Source organism: Salvelinus alpinus, chromosome 37 (genome assembly GCF_045679555.1).
Source record: "Salvelinus alpinus chromosome 37, SLU_Salpinus.1, whole genome shotgun sequence".
NCBI classification, from domain to species: Eukaryota; Metazoa; Chordata; class Actinopteri; order Salmoniformes; family Salmonidae; genus Salvelinus; species Salvelinus alpinus.
In genome coordinates this window covers 15,652,851-15,673,063 of record NC_092122.1, presented here as the reverse complement: position 1 = coordinate 15,673,063, position 20,213 = coordinate 15,652,851, and the positions used below count along the sequence as shown (strand labels likewise).

Below are 20,213 nucleotides of genomic sequence, written 5' to 3'. Positions count from 1 at the left end.
ATCTCTTACCTGGTGTCCCTCTCGCCCTCTCACAGGGAGATATTCTTCATCCACCCCAGCCTACCTGTCCAATAACACACAGAATCTTCCATGTTTCCTGGCCATGCCACCTGGAAAAACTAGCTGTGAGATATCCACAGATCTGGTTCAAATCTCACTCTCCAAACTTGGGAATAAGTAAAATAGATACACAACATGTAGATTCCCTCCAATCGTTGAAATACATTGGCATTTGAATCTGCTGTCTTCACTCCCAGCCTCCGCTTCTTCAGCAGCTGCTGACTCTCTGTTGGTCTGGCTGGGTTCAGTAATGGATGATCCAGCTTCATGATTTGGCTGGAGGGATGAACCTGGCCTCCTGCAGCCGCCTGTCTCAGCGGAGGGTGGACTCAGATTGAACCTTGGCAGCGCAGTTCTGTAATCAGCACCTGAATCTCAGCAGGCAGGCGGGCACCATGGTTAAGGCCTATTTATTGTAAAACCATGCCAGTTTTAGTCAATTGAGCTGGGAGACTATCTAGCCAGCCCTCCAGCACTGCATTTGGAGAGCGTTGGCCTACTAATGGAATGTGTGTATGTGTGAAGCAGTGCTCCTAGACAGCATTTAGACTGAAACAGTCAACAGAGATTAAATAGTCATGTTTGTTATGTTTAATTGGCAACAATGCATATAGATGAATATACTGTAGACACTGCATAAGGTTTTCTCATCAAGGTTCTTATTTGTCATGATGTTATGGAGGAGATGATGTTTAATCCACAACATCACATTTTATTGGTCACATACATGTGCTATTGCGGGTGTAGCGAAATGCTTGTGTTTCTAGTTTCAACAGTGCAGTTATATCAAACAAGCAATGTCTAACAATTTCACAACAATACACACTATACACACACATTTCAAGTCAAATTGTCAGAGCAGCATAGACTAAAATACAGTAGAATAGAATACAGTATATACAGTGGGGAGAACAAGTATTTGATACACTGACAATTTTGCAGGTTTTCCTACTTACAAAGCATGTAGAGGTCTGTAATTTTTATCATAGGTACACTTCAACTGTGAGAGAAGGAATCTAAAACAAAAATCCAGAAAATCACATTGTATGATTTTTAAGTAATTAATTTGCATTTTATTGCATGACATAAGTATTTGATACATCAGAAAAGCAGAACTGAATATTTGGTACAGAAACCTTAGTTTGCAATTACAGAGATCATACGTTTCCTGTAGTTCTTGACCAGGTTTGCACACACTGCAGCAGGGATTTTGGCCCACTCCTCCATACAGACCTTCTCCAGATCCTTCAGGTTTCGGGGCTGTCGCTGGGCAATACGGACTTTCGGCTCCCTCCAAAGATTTTCTATTGGGTTCAGGTCTGGAGACTGGCTAGGCCACTCCAGGACCTTGAGATGCTTCTTACGGAGCCACTCCTTAGTTGCCCTGGCTGTGTGTTTCGGGTCGTTGTCATGCTGGAAGACCCAGCCACGACCCATCTTCAATGCTCTTACTGAGGGAAGGAGGTTGTTGGTCAAGATCTCGCGATACATGGCCCCATCCATCCTCCCCTCAATACGGTGCAGTCGTCCTGTCCCCTTTGCAGAAAAGCATCCCCAAAGAATGATGTTTCCACCTCCATGCTTCACGGTTGGGATGGTGTTCTTGGGGTTGTACTCATCCTTCTATTCCTCCAAACACGGCGAGTGGAGTTTAGAGCAAAAAGCTCTATTTTTGTCTCATCAGACCACATGACCTTCTCCCATTCCTCCTCTGGATCATCCAGATGGTCATTGGCAAACTTCAGACGGGCCTGGACATGCGCTGGCTTGAGCAGGGGGACCTTGCGTGCGCTGCAGGATTTTAATCCATGACGGCGTAGTGTGTTACTAATGGTTTTCTTTGAGACTGTGGTCCCAGCTCTCTTCAGGTCATTGACCAGGTCCTGCCGTGTAGTTCTGGGCTGATCCCTCACATTCCTCATGATCATTGATGCCCCACGAGGTGAGATCTTGCATGGAGCCCCAGACCGAGGGTGATTGACCGTCATCTTGAACTTCTTCCATTTTCTAATAATTGTGCCAACAGTTGTTGCCTTCTCACCAAGCTGCTTGGCTATTGTCCTGTAGCCCATCCCAGCCTTGTACAGGTCTACAATTTATCCCTGATGTCCTTACACAGCTCTCTGGTCTTGGCCATTGTGGAGAGGTTGGAGTCTGTTTGATTGAGTGTGTGGACAGGTGTCTTTTATACAGGTAACGAGTTCAAACAGGTGCAGTTAATACAGGTAATGAGTGGAGAACAGGAGGGCTTCTTAAAGAAAAACTAACAGGTCTGTGAGAGCCGGAATTCTTACTGGTTGGTAGGTGATCAAATACTTATGTCATGCAATAAAATGCAAATTAATTACTTAAAAATCATACAATGTGATTTTCTGGATTTTTGTTTTAGATTCCGTCTCTCACAGTTGAAGTGTACCTATGATAAAAATGACAGACCTCTACATGCTTTGTAAGTAGGAAAACCTGCAAAATCGGCAGTGTATCAAATACTTGTTCTCCCCACTGTACATACCGTATGAGACCAGTAGTGCAAAATATGTAAACATTATTCAAGTGACTAGTGTTCCAAGTATTAAAGTGGACAGTGATTTCAAGTCTATGTATATAGGGCAGCAGTCTCTAATGTGCTAGTGATGGCTATTTAACAGTCTGATGGCCTTGAGATAGAAGCTGTTTTTCAGTCTCTCGGTCCTAGCTTTGATGCACCTGTACTGACCTCGTCTTCTGGATGATAGCGGGGTGAACAGGCAGTGGCTCGGGTGGTTGTTGTCCTTGATGATATTTTTGGCCTTCCTGTGACATCGGGTTGTGTAGGTGTCCTGGAGGGCAGGTAGTTTGCCCCTGGTAATGCGTATGGCAGCCACCCTCGCCCTGTGGTTGCGGGCGATGTAGTTGCAGTACCAGGCGGTGATACAGCCCGACAGGATGCTCTCAATTGTGCACCTGTAAAAGTTTGTTATGATTTTAAATGCCAAGCCAAATTTCTTCAGCCGCCTGAGGTTGAAGTGGCGCTGTTGGGTGGACCATTTCAGTTTGTCCGTGATGTGTGTTCACTCGTTTAATGGTCCTCATGATATTTGTCTATACAACATTTGCTCTCAAAAATGTCAGCTTAGGTGCTATTAACTGGAAGTGTGAATGTGTGTGTGTGGGTCTGCGTGTGTGTGGGTCTGCGTGTGTGTGGGTCTGCGTGCGTGTGGGTCTGCGTGCGTGTGGGTCTGCGTGCGTGTGGGTCTGCGTGCGTGTGGGTCTGCGTGTGTGTGGGTCTGCTTGTGTGTGTGGGCGCATCTGTGTGTGTGTGCGTTCATACTGCATTACCCTAGCCATGCCATTCCAGCCCATCTGTCTGTATCCATAATGGAGAGACATTCTTCAAGGCACGTCAGGGAGATTTCATTAGGCCCATTTTGACTCTCCTCTGTGGACAGGGAAATGAGAGGTACAAAAAGGCCTATTTGTTAGAGGCGGGCACCAGTGTTATTCTCCCATAACTCCATGAGGTGGATTTGTGGAAGGAGGGAGGGAGGGGGAATGAAAGAGAGAGCACTGGCAGTGGATGATCAGAGGAAGTGTGAGTCATTATTCCCGCAGCACAGTAGCTGCATGGCCTTGGACTTCCATTGACTGGAACGTGTGGTGCTAGGAGAGAGAGAGAGAGAGAGAGATGGACAGATGAGAGACAGAGCAGGGACAGGCCGAGTGGAAGTGGGCAGGGGAGTGTGGGGAAAGAGTGATGACACACCTCATGGGATGAGAGTGAGAGACCAAGAGACCTGTTACTAACAACCTCACCCATACACGTACAGTGCCTTGCAAAACTATTTATCCCTCTTGGTGTTTTTCCTATTTTGTTGCATTACAACCTGGAATTTAAATTGATTTTTATTTGGATTTCATGTAATGGACATACACAAAATAGTCCAAATTGGTGAAGTGAAATTTAAAAAATAACTTGTTTCAAAAAATAAAATAAAAAAAAAAAAAGCGGAAAAGTGGTGCATGAATATGTATTCACCCCCTTTGCTATGAAGCCCCTAAATAAGATCTGGTGCAACCAATTACCTTCAGAAATCACATAATTAGTTAAATAAAGTCCACCTGTGTGCAATCTAAGTGTCACATGATCTGTCACATGATGTCAGTATATATACACCTGTTCTGAAAGGCCCCAGAGTCTGCAACACCACTAAGCAAGTGGCACCACCAAGCAAGCGGCACCATGAAGACCAAGGCGCTCTCCAAACAGGTCAGGGACAAAGTTGTGGAGAAGTACAGATCAGGGTTGGGTTATAAAAATAATCTGAAACTTTGAATATCCCACAGAGCACCATTAAATCCAATATTAAAACATTTAAAGTATATGGCACCATAACAAACCTGCCGAAAGGGCAGAAACTCACGGACCAGGCAAGGAGGGCGTTAATCAGAGAGGCAACAAAGAAAACCAAAGATAACCCTGAAGGAGCTGCAAAGCTCCACAGCGGAGATTGTAGTATCTATCCATAGGACAATTTTAAGCCGTACACTCCACAGAGCTGGGCTTTATGGAAGAGTGGCCAGAAAAAAAGCCATTGTTTAAAGAAAAAAATAAGCAAACATGTTTGGTGTTCGCCAAAAGGCATGTGGGAGACTCCCCAAACATATGGAAAAGGTACTCTGATCAGATGAGACTAAATTTGAACTTTTTGGCCATCAAGGAAAATGCTTTGTCTGGTGCAAACCCAACACCTCTCATCACCCCGAGAACACCATCCCCACAGTGAAGCATGGTGCTGGCAGCATCATGCTGTGGGGATGTTTTTCATCGGCAGTGACTGGGAAACTGGTCAGAATTGAAGGAATGATGGATGTCGTTAAATACAGGGAAATTCTTGAGGGAAATCTGTTTCAGTCTTCCAGAGATTTGAGACTGGGACGGAGGTTCACCTTCCAGCAGGACAATGACCCTAACCACACTGCTAAAGCAACACTTGAGTGGTTCAAGGGGAAACATTTAAATGACTTGTAATGGTCTAGTCAAAGCCAAGACCTCAATCCAAGAACCTGTAGTATGACTTAAAGATTGCTGTACACCAGCAGAACCCATCCAACTTGAAGGAGCTGGAGCAGATTTGCCTTGAAGAATGGGCAAAAATCCCAGTGGCTAGATGTGCCAAGCTTATAGAGACATACCCCAAGAGACTTGCAGCTGTAATTGCTGCAAAAGGTGGCTCTATAAAGTATCGACTTTGGGGGGTGAATAGTTATGCATGCTCAAGTTTTCAGTTTTTTGTCTTATTTGTTATTTGTTTCACAATAAAACATATTTTGCATCTTCAAAGTGGTAGACATGTTGTCTAAATCAAATGATACAAACCCCCCAAAAAAATAATTTTAATTCCAGGTTGTAAAGCAACAAAATCGGAAAAATGCCAAGGGGGTGAATACTTTCCCAAGACACTGTAGAATACTGCAGAGAGAGAGAGCGAAAGGAAGAGGAAAGAGAGAGGGAGGCAAAGGTAGTAATAGATACTTGAGCCAGGATCAGGGGACAGGGGATAGATACTTGAGCCAGGATCAGGGGACAAGGGATAGATACTTGAGCCAGGGTCAGGGGACAGGAGATAGATACTTGAGCCAGGATCAGGGGACAAGGGATATATACTTGAGCCAGGACCAGGGGACAAGGGATATATACTTGAGCCAGGACCAGGGGACAAGGGATAGATACTTGAGCCAGGATCAGGGGACAAGGGATAGATACTTGAGCCAGGGTCAGGGGACAAAGGATAGATACTTGATCCAGTGTCAGGGGACAGGAGATAGATACTTGAGCCAGGATCAGGGGACAAGGGATAGATACTTGAGCCAGGGTCAGGGGACAAAGGATAGATACTTGAGTCAGGGTCAGGGGACAGGAGATAGATACTTGAGCCAGGATCAGGGAACAGGAGATAGATACTTGAGCCAGGATCAGGGGACAAAGGATAGATACTTGAGCCAGGATCATGGGACATTTTTGTTTATTATCTATTTCACTTGCTTTGGCAATGTAAACATATATTTCCCATGCCAATAAAGCCCTTTGAATTGAGAGACAGAGATTAAGTATTCTCTCTGTCTCAACTCTCTTAAAAAGAAAAATGTGCACTCTCTTTCTCTTTGTTTCTACCTCACTTCCCCCTCTTTGACATGCCATCGATTGACATTGCAGCGTCTGTGTGCATGCATGTGCTGCTATGTGGAATGGGAGCATTGGGTTAGAATGGGCGGAGTTAGTGTACCAGAGTGTGTGGTTAATGGTGAGGCTGCTGCCCAGAGGGACATTGAGTGTATGCTAATAGTAGGGAGGAAAGACCACTGGGGGTGTTTACTAATGAGAAGTGCCGGGAGGGAGGGAGGGAGAGAGGGAGGGAGAGAGAGAGAGAGAGAGAGAGAGAGTCTGTGATGATCTGATTGTTGGGTACTGGTCAGAGCTGTGTGCCACAGTAGGGGGTCATCCTCTACCTTTCTCAAGTCAAAAGGCTTTACCTCGCTCACTATCTGATGAGCATGTGCTTGTTAGGCGGGTTTCCTGGTATCTGTCAGGTATCCATCCCTCCTTTCCTGTCTCTTTCACGTCCCATTCCTGTTATCCTTGTGTTTTTGATTGATGGCAACAATAGAATAATAATAATAATGGCTCCTGAGCGCTCCTTCCTTCCTTCCTTCATGCATGTGTGTGTGTGTGTGTGTGTGTTACCCACAGCAGAGACCTGTTTCTCTGCTCTATAGATCTAAGGCTTGTGCAATCAGCCCTGTCTCACACTATAATTGTACCTCAGACTCTGCTCTGGTTCTCCTTCTCTCCGTCTGGACTCTCTCCCTCTCCTTCTCCCTTCATCCTTCACTCAGCCTCAGGTTAGATCGGTCGAAGCCAGGCGCGGGCGCCCTCCCTCGCATACGCCACAGCACAGCACGCTCACTTTAGCAGCTCACTTACTCACTAGAGCCCAGCCGGGGTTTCCATGGCAACGCCTGTCTCCACTCCCTGCCTGCTTCGAAGGCGTGACGCTTCTCAATGTCGCGCTCTCTTTCTTTTCTCTCTCCCTCTCCCTCCTTCGCTTTCTCTTTCTCTTTTACTCTCTCTTTCTCTCTCTCTCTCTAAACGGAGAAAAAACAGGCACGGCCCTCCAGAAACAGGGACATACAATAACAGGATTGAGGTCATAAAACTGATGCGATTGGCCGCGTGGGCTGCCAATCATGGTGAAAGTGAAAAGGCTCTGTGCCCGGTGGTTTTTAGTGACAGGGCGGGACACAGATGTTGTTAGGCCATAGTGAGAATGAGCTGTGAAGCATTGCTCTTCTGCAGATGTGGCTCCAGAGAGAGCCAGAGAGAAGAGTGCATTTCTCCCCACACATAGAACACGCAACATGGTCATGATCTGTGTGTCTGAGACCCTGCCACATGTTTCCCTTTCTCAGATACTGGATGTGTTCAGCCTAGAGCCACCTTGACATGAAGCTCCCAGTGAGCCATCTGGTTCCTACAACCCACTGGTTGATAATATTGAGCTGGTGCTCTTGCGTTGTGGGATTGAGTCATGCTAAGTACTTCTGTGTCTCTAGTGATTTCAACCCCTGATATGTTGAGTCTAGAGTGTTGCTTTTTCCAGACTTACTGTATCGTTATAATGATGGATTCTATATCTGAAATGTTACTTGTGGAGGAAATGTCTGTTCCATTTCTGTTCCATTGATTCCAACCTCCTCCTCCGTGATAACCTGTATGACTAAGACACAAGGCAGTGCTGACTGACTCCTCCTCAGTGATAACCTGTATGACTAAGACACAAGGCAGTGCTGACTGGCTCCTCCTCAGTGATAATCTGTATGACTAAGACACAAGGCAGTGCTGACTGGCTCCTCCTCAGTGATAACCTGTATGACTAAGACACAAGGCAGTGCTGACTGACTCCTCCTCAGTGATAACCTGTATGACTAAGACACAAGGCAGTGCTGACTGGCTCCTCCTCAGTGATAACCTGTATGACTAAGACACAAGGCAGTGCTGACAGACTCCTCCTCAGCCCTCCTACTGTGCTCATGTCCCATTGGTGTTCACATCATGTACTGTGGCAGGCTGACATACACACACACACACACACATACAGAAATACACGCATGTACACACACACACACCTGATTTCTGATGTCACGGAGCTCCTTTTCCTTTGTCTGTGTGAGGACAGTGACAGGCATCATGTAAGTCTCCTTTTAAGTAACAGTCCTTTTATTTGTGGCAGTTGATGAGCTATAGTTCCAGCCTCATCATCAAGACAAGATGTTCCCATAAAGTGTCTTTGAATCACATGCTAATCCCAAGGAATGAACCTTCTACCTGTGTTACTTAAAATACTACCACTACACCGGCTTCTTCCTAAATGTTTGGCATCCATTTTGGCAAACCTGGCAAGGTGACAGAGCGGCAATATGGGAAACTGCCTCCGACGGCCGGGCCCACGAGCCGTATCTCCAAAAGGTCAATGAAAACCCGTACCACGGCCATTTTTAAAAGGAAGGCTTATCTATCCAAAAGGTCTAGAGTTGTTTTCTCCCTCCTTTGCGCACCTGGCGTAAGGCAGATTGGAATCGAGGGTGCTTTTCAGCGAATCAACTCGCGACTCGCCTCCTGGCACGACGTGGCGATGCATCACAAGAAAAGAGAAAATCAACAGATGCGTGTTTTGCCAACAGAGATAGAGGACCACTGTGGAGAGCCCTACCGAATTACAGCCCTGTGAAGTCACTCACTGTGTAGAAAGCAAAAACAGTACGTTCCCCGTTTCATATCTTGTTTTTGAGGGAATGTTTGATTTTTATCTGATATGGCTTCAAGGTTTTTTTTTTGTGTGTTTGTGTGACGTCGTTTCAACCAGTTTTGCATGCTGGGGTGTGTGTACGTGTGTGTGTGTGCGCGCGCACTTTCATTCTCCCATGTACGTGTGTGAGAATTCCCCTCCTCTCTCTCTTAGTTATGTGTGTGACTGCCGAGGTTATTTTGGGCTTGGCCTGTCTGTGATTCAGAGGTGAGTAGTTGGTTGTGGACTGCAGTCACCCTGCTCAGATCTGACTCCTGAAGGAGACCTAATGGGCTGCAGCAGCTATAGCAGTCCACTGGTAGGACCAGGCCTGTGAGTGGAGCTCTTTATACCTCTCCTCAGGGTCTCCCTACCTGTCCCACTGTGTGTCTCTCTGAGTCTTAGGGTTTAGTTCAAGCACCGGTGTAAATCCCTGCAGTGTAAAAGGCCCATGAGAACCCCAGCCCAGCCGCTGGTCCCCACAGGTAGGATAGCCAGAGGATGCTATTTAGGCTGGGTTCAGATATGGCTCCACAGCCATGGGTCTACAGCGTCAATAGTCATAGATCCAGGCGATTATGTCAGACAGATGGAGGATGGCGGGACGGACACACACTCCTCAGAGGCACAGAGAGGAGAAGAGCCGATCACTCAGGAAGAAACACGCATGACATCCATTTTTTAACTCACACACACTGAAATTTAGAATCACACACACTATATGCACAATCACACACGCACACGTGTGCACGCGCACACATGAAACACACACACACAACTTTCATAGGCCCTCACTTGACTATCACTTAATTTTTTCCCCCTCACCCTCATTTGATGAAATTAATAGATGAAGTCTCACTTACATTGACATGGAGACAACTTTTACATGTAATCACACTAAAACACCCAAACACTCCCACACATACTCCCACACACATACTCCCACAAACACATTTGCTCAATATTCTGCATCCCTCCTGAGTGTGTGATTGGCGTGATTTCTGTGTGTTGGTGTGTAACAGTGAGTTGGGATTTGTGTTTGTTTCTGTGTGTGATGCCGTGCCAGGTATTCTGTTGTGTAATATCAGTGTCACTCTGACCAGTCTCACATGACAGATTCACCCCCTCCTCCTTCTCTCTCTCCTCTCCTCACCACCCTTCTCTCTCTCCTCTCCTCACCACCCTTCTCTCTCTCCTCTCCTCACCACCCCTTTCTCTCTCCTCTCCTCACCACCCTTCTCTCTCTCCTCTCCTCACCACCCTTCTCTCTCTCTCCTCTCCTCACCACCCTTCTCTCTCTCCTCTCCTCACCACCCTTCTCTCTCTCTCCTCTCCTCACCACCCTTCTCTCTCTCCTCTCCTCACCACCCATCTCTCTCTCCTCTCCTCACCACCCTTCTCTCTCTCCTCTCCTCGCCACTCTTCTCTCTCTCCTCTCCTCGCCACCCCTTTCTCTCTCCTGCAGTGTCTCACACTAACTGGCTGTTCTGTTCTGCACCAGTAACACTAAGACTTGCAGAACTCAAACATTTCTTTACCTTGTTGTAAACCAATCATTCCTAGACATGGAGTAAGAATCTAAATTAAAATGAAGCCTAATTGCTATGATAACGTGTTGTGTTGAATAATGGAATGTATGGACCTATATGAACTTCAGTCTCCTCCCATGGTCAGTGTCTTCCCTCCAGTACAGTACAGAGCTGTAGGACAGAGCCAAGGCCACAGTACAGTACAGAGCTGTAGGACAGAGCCAAGGCCACAGTACAGGGCTGTAGGACAGAGCCAAGGCCACAGTACAGCACAGTACAGACCTGTAGGACAGAGCCAAGGCCACAGTACAGTACAGAGCTGTAGGACAGCGCCAAGGCCACAGTACAGAGCTGTAGGACAGAGCCAAGGCCACAGTACAGCACAGTACAGACCTGTAGGACAGAGCCAAGGCCACAGCACAGTACAGAGCTGTAGGACAGAGCCAAGGCCACAGTACAGTACAGAGCTGTAGGACAGAGACAAGGCCACAGTACAGTACAGTACAGAGCTGTAGGACAGAGCCAAGGCCACAGTACTGTACAGAGCTGTAGGACAGAGACAAGGCCACAGTACAGTACAGAGCTGTAGGACAGAGCCAAGGCCACAGTACAGTACAGAGCTGTAGGACAGAGACAAGGCCACAGTACAGTACAGACCTGTAGGACAGAGACAAGGCCACAGTACAGTACAGTACAGTACAGAGCTGTAGGACAGAGCCAAGGCCACAGTACAGTACAGTACAGTACAGAGCTGTAGGACAGAGCCAAGGCCACAGTACAGTACAGAGCTGTAGGACAGAGCCAAGGCCACAGTACAGTACAGTACAGTACAGACCTGTAGGACAGAGACAAGGCCACAGTACAGTACAGTACAGTACAGAGCTGTAGGACAGAGCCAAGGCCACAGCACAGTACATTACAGAGCTGTAGGACAGAGCCAAGGCCACAGTATAGTACAGAGCTGTAGGACAGAGCCAAGGCCACAGTACAGTACAGAGCTGTAGGACAGAGCCAAGGCCACAGTACAGTACAGAGCTGTAGGACAGAGCCAAGGCCACAGTATAGTACAGAGCTGTAGGACAGAGCCAAGGCCACAGTACAGTACAGTACAGTACAGAGCTGTAGGACAGAGCCAAGGCCACAGTACAGTGCAGTACAGAGCTGTAGGACAGAGCCAAGGCCACAGTACAGTACAGTACAGACCTGTAGGACAGAGCCAAGGCCACAGTACAGTACAGTACAGAGCTGTAGGACAGAGCCAAGGCCACAGTACAGTACAGACATGTAGGACAGAGCCAAGGCCACAGTACAGGGCTGTAGGACAGAGCCAAGGCCACAGTACAGTACAGAGCTGTAGGACAGAGCCAAGGCCACAGTACAGTACAGAGCTGTAGGACAGAGACAAGGCCACAGTACAGTACAGAGCTGTAGGACAGAGCCAAGGCCACAGTACAGTACAGAGCTGTAGGACAGAGACAAGGCCACAGTACAGTACAGAGCTGTAGGACAGAGACAAGGCCACAGTACAGTACAGAGCTGTAGGACAGAGCCAAGGCCACAGTACAGCACAGTACAGAGCTGTAGGACAGAGCCAAGGCCACAGTACAGTACAGAGCTGTAGGACAGAGCCAAGGCCACTGCACAGTACAGTACAGAGCTGTAGGACAGAGACAAGGCCACAGTACAGTACAGAGCTGTAGGACAGAGACAAGGCCACAGTACAGTGCAGAGCTGTAGGACAGAGACAAGGCCACAGTACAGTGCAGAGCTGTAGGACAGAGACAAGGCCACAGTACAGTACAGAGCTGTAGGACAGAGACAAGGCCACAGTACAGTACAGAGCTGTAGGACAGAGCCAAGGCCACGGCACAGTACAGAGCTGTAGGACAGAGCCAAGGCCACAGTACAGTACAGACCTGTAGGACAGAGACAAGGCCACAGTACAGAGCTGTAGGACAGAGCCAAGGCCACAGTACAGTACAGACCTGTAGGACAGAGACAAGGCCACAGTACAGTACAGAGCTGTAGGACAGAGCCAAGACCACAGTACAGTACAGACCTGTAGGACAGAGACAAGGCCACAGTACAGTACAGACCTGTAGGACAGAGACAAGGCCACAGTACAGTACAGAGCTGTAGGACAGAGACAAGGCCACAGTACAGTACAGAGCTGTAGGACAGAGCCAAGGCCACAGTACAGTACAGACCTGTAGGACAGAGACAAGGCCACAGTACAGTACAGACCTGTAGGACAGAGCCAAGGCCACAGCACAGTACAGAGCTGTAGGACAGAGCCAAGGCCACAGTACAGTACAGACCTGTAGGACAGAGACAAGGCCACAGTACAGAGCTGTAGGACAGAGCCAAGGCCACAGTACAGTACAGACCTGTAGGACAGAGACAAGGCCACAGTACAGTACAGAGCTGTAGGACAGAGACAAGGCCACAGCACAGTACAGAGCTGTAGGACAGAGCCAAGGCCACAGCACAGTACAGAGCTGTAGGACAGAGCCAAGGCCACAGTACAGTACAGAGCTGTAGGACAGAGACAAGGCCACAGTACAGTACAGAGCTGTAGGACAGAGCCAAGGCCACAGTACAGTACAGAGCTGTAGGACAGAGACAAGGCCACAGTACAGTACAGACCTGTAGGACAGAGACAAGGCCACAGTACAGTACAGTACAGTACAGAGCTGTAGGACAGAGCCAAGGCCACAGCACAGTACAGTACAGAGCTGTAGGACAGAGCCAAGGCCACAGTACAGTACAGAGCTGTAGGACAGAGCCAAGGCACAGTATAGTACAGAGCTGTAGGACAGAGCCAAGGCCACAGTACAGTACAGAGCTGTAGGACAGAGCCAAGGCCACAGTACAGTACAGAGCTGTAGGACAGAGCCAAGGCCACAGTATAGTACAGAGCTGTAGGACAGAGCCAAGGCCACAGTACAGTACAGTACAGTACAGAGCTGTAGAACAGAGCCAAGGCCACAGTACAGTACAGTACAGAGCTGTAGGACAGAGCCAAGGCCACAGTACAGTACAGACCTGTAGGACAGAGACAAGGCCACAGTACAGTACAGAGCTGTAGGACAGAGCCAAGGCCACAGTACAGTACAGACCTGTAGGACAGAGACAAGGCCACAGTACAGTACAGACCTGTAGGACAGAGACAAGGCCACAGTACAGTACAGAGCTGTAGGACAGAGACAAGGCCACAGTACAGTACAGAGCTGTAGGACAGAGCCAAGGCCACAGTACAGTACAGACCTGTAGGACAGAGACAAGGCCACAGTACAGTACAGAGCTGTAGGACAGAGACAAGGCCACAGTACAGTACAGACCTGTAGGACAGAGACAAGGCCACAGTACAGAGCTGTAGGACAGAGCCAAGGCCACAGTACAGTACAGACCTGTAGGACAGAGACAAGGCCACAGTACAGTACAGAGCTGTAGGACAGAGACAAGGCCACAGTACAGTACAGACCTGTAGGACAGAGCCAAGGCCACAGCACAGTACAGAGCTGTAGGACAGAGCCAAGGCCACAGTACAGTACAGACCTGTAGGACAGAGACAAGGCCACAGTACAGTACAGAGCTGTTGGACAGAGCCAAGGCCACAGCACAGTACAGAGCTGTAGGACAGAGACAAGGCCACAGCACAGTACAGAGCTGTAGGACAGAGACAAGGCCACAGTACAGTACAGACCTGTAGGACAGAGCCAAGGCCACGGCACAGTACAGAGCTGTAGGACAGAGCCAAGGCCACAGTACAGTACAGACCTGTAGGACAGAGACAAGGCCACAGTACAGAGCTGTAGGACAGAGCCAAGGCCACAGTACAGTACAGACCTGTAGGACAGAGACAAGGCCACAGTACAGTACAGACCTGTAGGACAGAGACAAGGCCACAGTACAGTACAGAGCTGTAGGACAGAGCCAAGGCCACAGTACAGTACAGACCTGTAGGACAGAGCCAAGGCCACAGTACAGTACAGACCTGTAGGACAGAGACAAGGCCACAGTACAGTACAGAGCTGTAGGACAGAGCCAAGGCCACAGTACAGTACAGAGCTGTAGGACAGAGCCAAGGCCACAGTACAGTACAGACCTGTAGGACAGAGACAAGGCCACAGTACAGTACAGAGCTGTAGGACAGAGACAAGGCCACAGTACAGTACAGACCTGTAGGACAGAGACAAGGCCACAGTACAGAGCTGTAGGACAGAGCCAAGGCCACAGTACAGTACAGACCTGTAGGACAGAGACAAGGCCACAGTACAGTACAGAGCTGTAGGACAGAGACAAGGCCACAGTACAGTACAGACCTGTAGGACAGAGCCAAGGCCACAGCACAGTACAGAGCTGTAGGACAGAGCCAAGGCCACAGTACAGTACAGACCTGTAGGACAGAGACAAGGCCACAGTACAGTACAGAGCTGTAGGACAGAGACAAGGCCACAGTACAGCACAGTACAGACCTGTAGGACAGAGCCAAGGCCACAGCACAGTACAGAGCTGTAGGACAGAGCCAAGGCCACAGTACAGCACAGTACAGAGCTGTAGGACAGAGCCAAGGCCACAGCACAGTACAGAGCTGTAGGACAGAGACAAGGCCACAGTACAGTACAGAGCTGTAGGACAGAGCCAATGCCACAGTACAGTACAGAGCTGTAGGACAGAGCCAAGGCCACTGCACAGTACAGTACAGAGCTGTAGGACAGAGACAAGGCCACAGTACAGTACAGAGCTGTAGGACAGAGACAAGGCCACAGTACAGTGCAGAGCTGTAGGACAGAGACAAGGCCACAGTACAGTGCAGAGCTGTAGGACAGAGACAAGGCCACAGTACAGTACAGAGCTGTAGGACAGAGACAAGGCCACAGTACAGTACAGACCTGTAGGACAGAGCCAAGGCCACGGCACAGTACAGAGCTGTAGGACAGAGCCAAGGCCACAGTACAGTACAGACCTGTAGGACAGAGACAAGGCCACAGTACAGAGCTGTAGGACAGAGCCAAGGCCACAGTACAGTACAGACCTGTAGGACAGAGACAAGGCCACAGTACAGTACAGAGCTGTAGGACAGAGCCAAGACCACAGTACAGTACAGACCTGTAGGACAGAGACAAGGCCACAGTACAGTACAGACCTGTAGGACAGAGACAAGGCCACAGTACAGTACAGAGCTGTAGGACAGAGACAAGGCCACAGTACAGTACAGAGCTGTAGGACAGAGCCAAGGCCACAGTACAGTACAGACCTGTAGGACAGAGACAAGGCCACAGTACAGTACAGAGCTGTAGGACAGAGACAAGGCCACAGTACAGTACAGACCTGTAGGACAGAGACAAGGCCACAGTACAGAGCTGTAGGACAGAGCCAAGGCCACAGTACAGTACAGACCTGTAGGACAGAGACAAGGCCACAGTACAGTACAGAGCTGTAGGACAGAGACAAGGCCACAGTACAGTACAGACCTGTAGGACAGAGCCAAGGCCACAGCACAGTACAGAGCTGTAGGACAGAGCCAAGGCCACAGTACAGTACAGACCTGTAGGACAGAGACAAGGCCACAGTACAGTACAGAGCTGTAGGACAGAGACAAGGCCACAGTACAGTACAGACCTGTAGGACAGAGCCAAGGCCACAGCACAGTACAGAGCTGTAGGACAGAGCCAAGGCCACAGTACAGTACAGACCTGTAGGACAGAGACAAGGCCACAGTACAGTACAGAGCTGTAGGACAGAGCCAAGGCCACAGCACAGTACAGAGCTGTAGGACAGAGACAAGGCCACAGCACAGTACAGAGCTGTAGGACAGAGACAAGGCCACAGTACAGTACAGACCTGTAGGACAGAGCCAAGGCCACGGCACAGTACAGAGCTGTAGGACAGAGCCAAGGCCACAGTACAGTACAGACCTGTAGGACAGAGACAAGGCCACAGTACAGAGCTGTAGGACAGAGCCAAGGCCACAGTACAGTACAGACCTGTAGGACAGAGACAAGGCCACAGTACAGTACAGAGCTGTAGGACAGAGCCAAGGCCACAGTACAGTACAGACCTGTAGGACAGAGCCAAGGCCACAGTACAGTACAGAGCTGTAGGACAGAGACAAGGCCACAGTACAGTACAGAGCTGTAGGACAGAGCCAAGGCCACAGTACAGTACAGAGCTGTAGGACAGAGCCAAGGCCACAGTACAGTACAGACCTGTAGGACAGAGACAAGGCCACAGTACAGTACAGAGCTGTAGGACAGAGACAAGGCCACAGTACAGTACAGACCTGTAGGACAGAGACAAGGCCACAGTACAGAGCTGTAGGACAGAGCCAAGGCCACAGTACAGTACAGACCTGTAGGACAGAGACAAGGCCACAGTACAGTACAGAGCTGTAGGACAGAGCCAAGGCCACAGTACAGTACAGACCTGTAGGACAGAGACAAGGCCACAGTACAGTACAGAGCTGTAGGACAGAGACAAGGCCACAGTACAGTACAGACCTGTAGGACAGAGACAAGGCCACAGTACAGAGCTGTAGGACAGAGCCATGGCCACAGTACAGTACAGACCTGTAGGACAGAGACAAGGCCACAGTACAGTACAGAGCTGTAGGACAGAGACAAGGCCACAGTACAGTACAGACCTGTAGGACAGAGCCAAGGCCACAGCACAGTACAGAGCTGTAGGACAGAGCCAAGGCCACAGTACAGTACAGACCTGTAGGACAGAGACAAGGCCACAGTACAGTACAGAGCTGTAGGACAGAGACAAGGCCACAGTACAGTACAGACCTGTAGGACAGAGCCAAGGCCACAGCACAGTACAGAGCTGTAGGACAGAGCCAAGGCCACAGTACAGTACAGACCTGTAGGACAGAGACAAGGCCACAGTACAGTACAGAGCTGTAGGACAGAGCCAAGGCCACAGCACAGTACAGAGCTGTAGGACAGAGCCAAGGCCACAGCACAGTACAGAGCTGTAGGACAGAGACAAGGCCACAGTACAGTACAGAGCTGTAGGACAGAGCCAAGGCCACGGCACAGTACAGAGCTGTAGGACAGAGCCAAGGCCACAGTACAGTACAGACCTGTAGGACAGAGACAAGGCCACAGTACAGAGCTGTAGGACAGAGCCAAGGCCACAGTACAGTACAGACCTGTAGGACAGAGACAAGGCCACAGTACAGTACAGAGCTGTAGGACAGAGCCAAGGCCACAGTACAGTACAGACCTGTAGGACAGAGCCAAGGCCACAGTACAGTACAGAGCTGTAGGACAGAGACAAGGCCACAGTACAGTACAGAGCTGTAGGACAGAGCCAAGGCCACAGTACAGTACAGAGCTGTAGGACAGAGCCAAGGCCACAGTACAGTACAGAGCTGTAGGACAGAGCCAAGGCCACAGTACAGTACAGACCTGTAGGACAGAGACAAGGCCACAGTACAGTACAGAGCTGTAGGACAGAGACAAGGCCACAGTACAGTACAGACCTGTAGGACAGAGACAAGGCCACAGTACAGAGCTGTAGGACAGAGCCAAGGCCACAGTACAGTACAGACCTGTAGGACAGAGACAAGGCCACAGTACAGTACAGAGCTGTAGGACAGAGACAAGGCCACAGTACAGTACAGACCTGTAGGACAGAGCCAAGGCCACAGCACAGTACAGAGCTGTAGGACAGAGCCAAGGCCACAGTACAGTACAGACCTGTAGGACAGAGACAAGGCCACAGTACAGTACAGAGCTGTAGGACAGAGACAAGGCCACAGTACAGCACAGTACAGACCTGTAGGACAGAGCCAAGGCCACAGCACAGTACAGAGCTGTAGGACAGAGCCAAGGCCACAGTACAGCACAGTACAGAGCTGTAGGACAGAGCCAAGGCCACAGCACAGTACAGAGCTGTAGGACAGAGACAAGGCCACAGTACAGTACAGAGCTGTAGGACAGAGCCAATGCCACAGTACAGTACAGAGCTGTAGGACAGAGCCAAGGCCACTGCACAGTACAGTACAGAGCTGTAGGACAGAGACAAGGCCACAGTACAGTACAGAGCTGTAGGACAGAGACAAGGCCACAGTACAGTGCAGAGCTGTAGGACAGAGACAAGGCCACAGTACAGTGCAGAGCTGTAGGACAGAGACAAGGCCACAGTACAGTACAGAGCTGTAGGACAGAGACAAGGCCACAGTACAGTACAGACCTGTAGGACAGAGCCAAGGCCACGGCACAGTACAGAGCTGTAGGACAGAGCCAAGGCCACAGTACAGTACAGACCTGTAGGACAGAGACAAGGCCACAGTACAGAGCTGTAGGACAGAGCCAAGGCCACAGTACAGTACAGACCTGTAGGACAGAGACAAGGCCACAGTACAGTACAGAGCTGTAGGACAGAGCCAAGACCACAGTACAGTACAGACCTGTAGGACAGAGACAAGGCCACAGTACAGTACAGACCTGTAGGACAGAGACAAGGCCACAGTACAGTACAGAGCTGTAGGACAGAGACAAGGCCACAGTACAGTACAGAGCTGTAGGACAGAGCCAAGGCCACAGTACAGTACAGACCTGTAGGACAGAGACAAGGCCACAGTACAGTACAGAGCTGTAGGACAGAGACAAGGCCACAGTACAGTACAGACCTGTAGGACAGAGACAAGGCCACAGTACAGAGCTGTAGGACAGAGCCAAGGCCACAGTACAGTACAGACCTGTAGGACAGAGACAAGGCCACAGCACAGTACAGAGCTGTAGGACAGAGACAAGGCCACAGTACAGTACAGACCTGTAGGACAGAGCCAAGGCCACGGCACAGTACAGAGCTGTAGGACAGAGCCAAGGCCACAGTACAGTACAGACCTGTAGGACAGAGACAAGGCCACAGTACAGAGCTGTAGGACAGAGCCAAGGCCACAGTACAGTACAGACCTGTAGGACAGAGACAAGGCCACAGTACAGTACAGAGCTGTAGGACAGAGCCAAGGCCACAGTACAGTACAGACCTGTAGGACAGAGCCAAGGCCACAGTACAGTACAGAGCTGTAGGACAGAGACAAGGCCACAGTACAGTACAGAGCTGTAGGACAGAGCCAAGGCCACAGTACAGTACAGAGCTGTAGGACAGAGCCAAGGCCACAGTACAGTACAGACCTGTAGGACAGAGACAAGGCCACAGTACAGTACAGAGCTGTAGGACAGAGACAAGGCCACAGTACAGTACAGACCTGTAGGACAGAGACAAGGCCACAGTACAGAGCTGTAGGACAGAGCCAAGGCCACAGTACAGTACAGACCTGTAGGACAGAGACAAGGCCACAGTACAGTACAGAGCTGTAGGACAGAGCCAAGGCCACAGTACAGTACAGACCTGTAGGACAGAGACAAGGCCACAGTACAGTACAGAGCTGTAGGACAGAGACAAGGCCACAGTACAGTACAGACCTGTAGGACAGAGACAAGGCCACAGTACAGAGCTGTAGGACAGAGCCATGGCCACAGTACAGTACAGACCTGTAGGACAGAGACAAGGCCACAGTACAGTACAGAGCTGTAGGACAGAGACAAGGCCACAGTACAGTACAGACCTGTAGGACAGAGCCAAGGCCACAGCACAGTACAGAGCTGTAGGACAGAGCCAAGGCCACAGTACAGTACAGACCTGTAGGACAGAGACAAGGCCACAGTACAGTACAGAGCTGTAGGACAGAGACAAGGCCACAGTACAGTACAGACCTGTAGGACACAGCCAAGGCCACAGCACAGTACAGAGCTGTAGGACAGAGCCAAGGCCACAGTACAGT

The 20,213-nt window shown here is 49.6% G+C and overlaps 1 protein-coding gene across 9 annotated transcripts in view; it reads left to right on the top strand.

Moving 5' to 3' along the window:
• Window positions 1-20,213, top strand: part of LOC139566028 (membrane-associated guanylate kinase, WW and PDZ domain-containing protein 2-like) — a 268,774-nt gene that overhangs the window by 73,012 nt on the left and 175,549 nt on the right. The window lies entirely within an intron of this gene.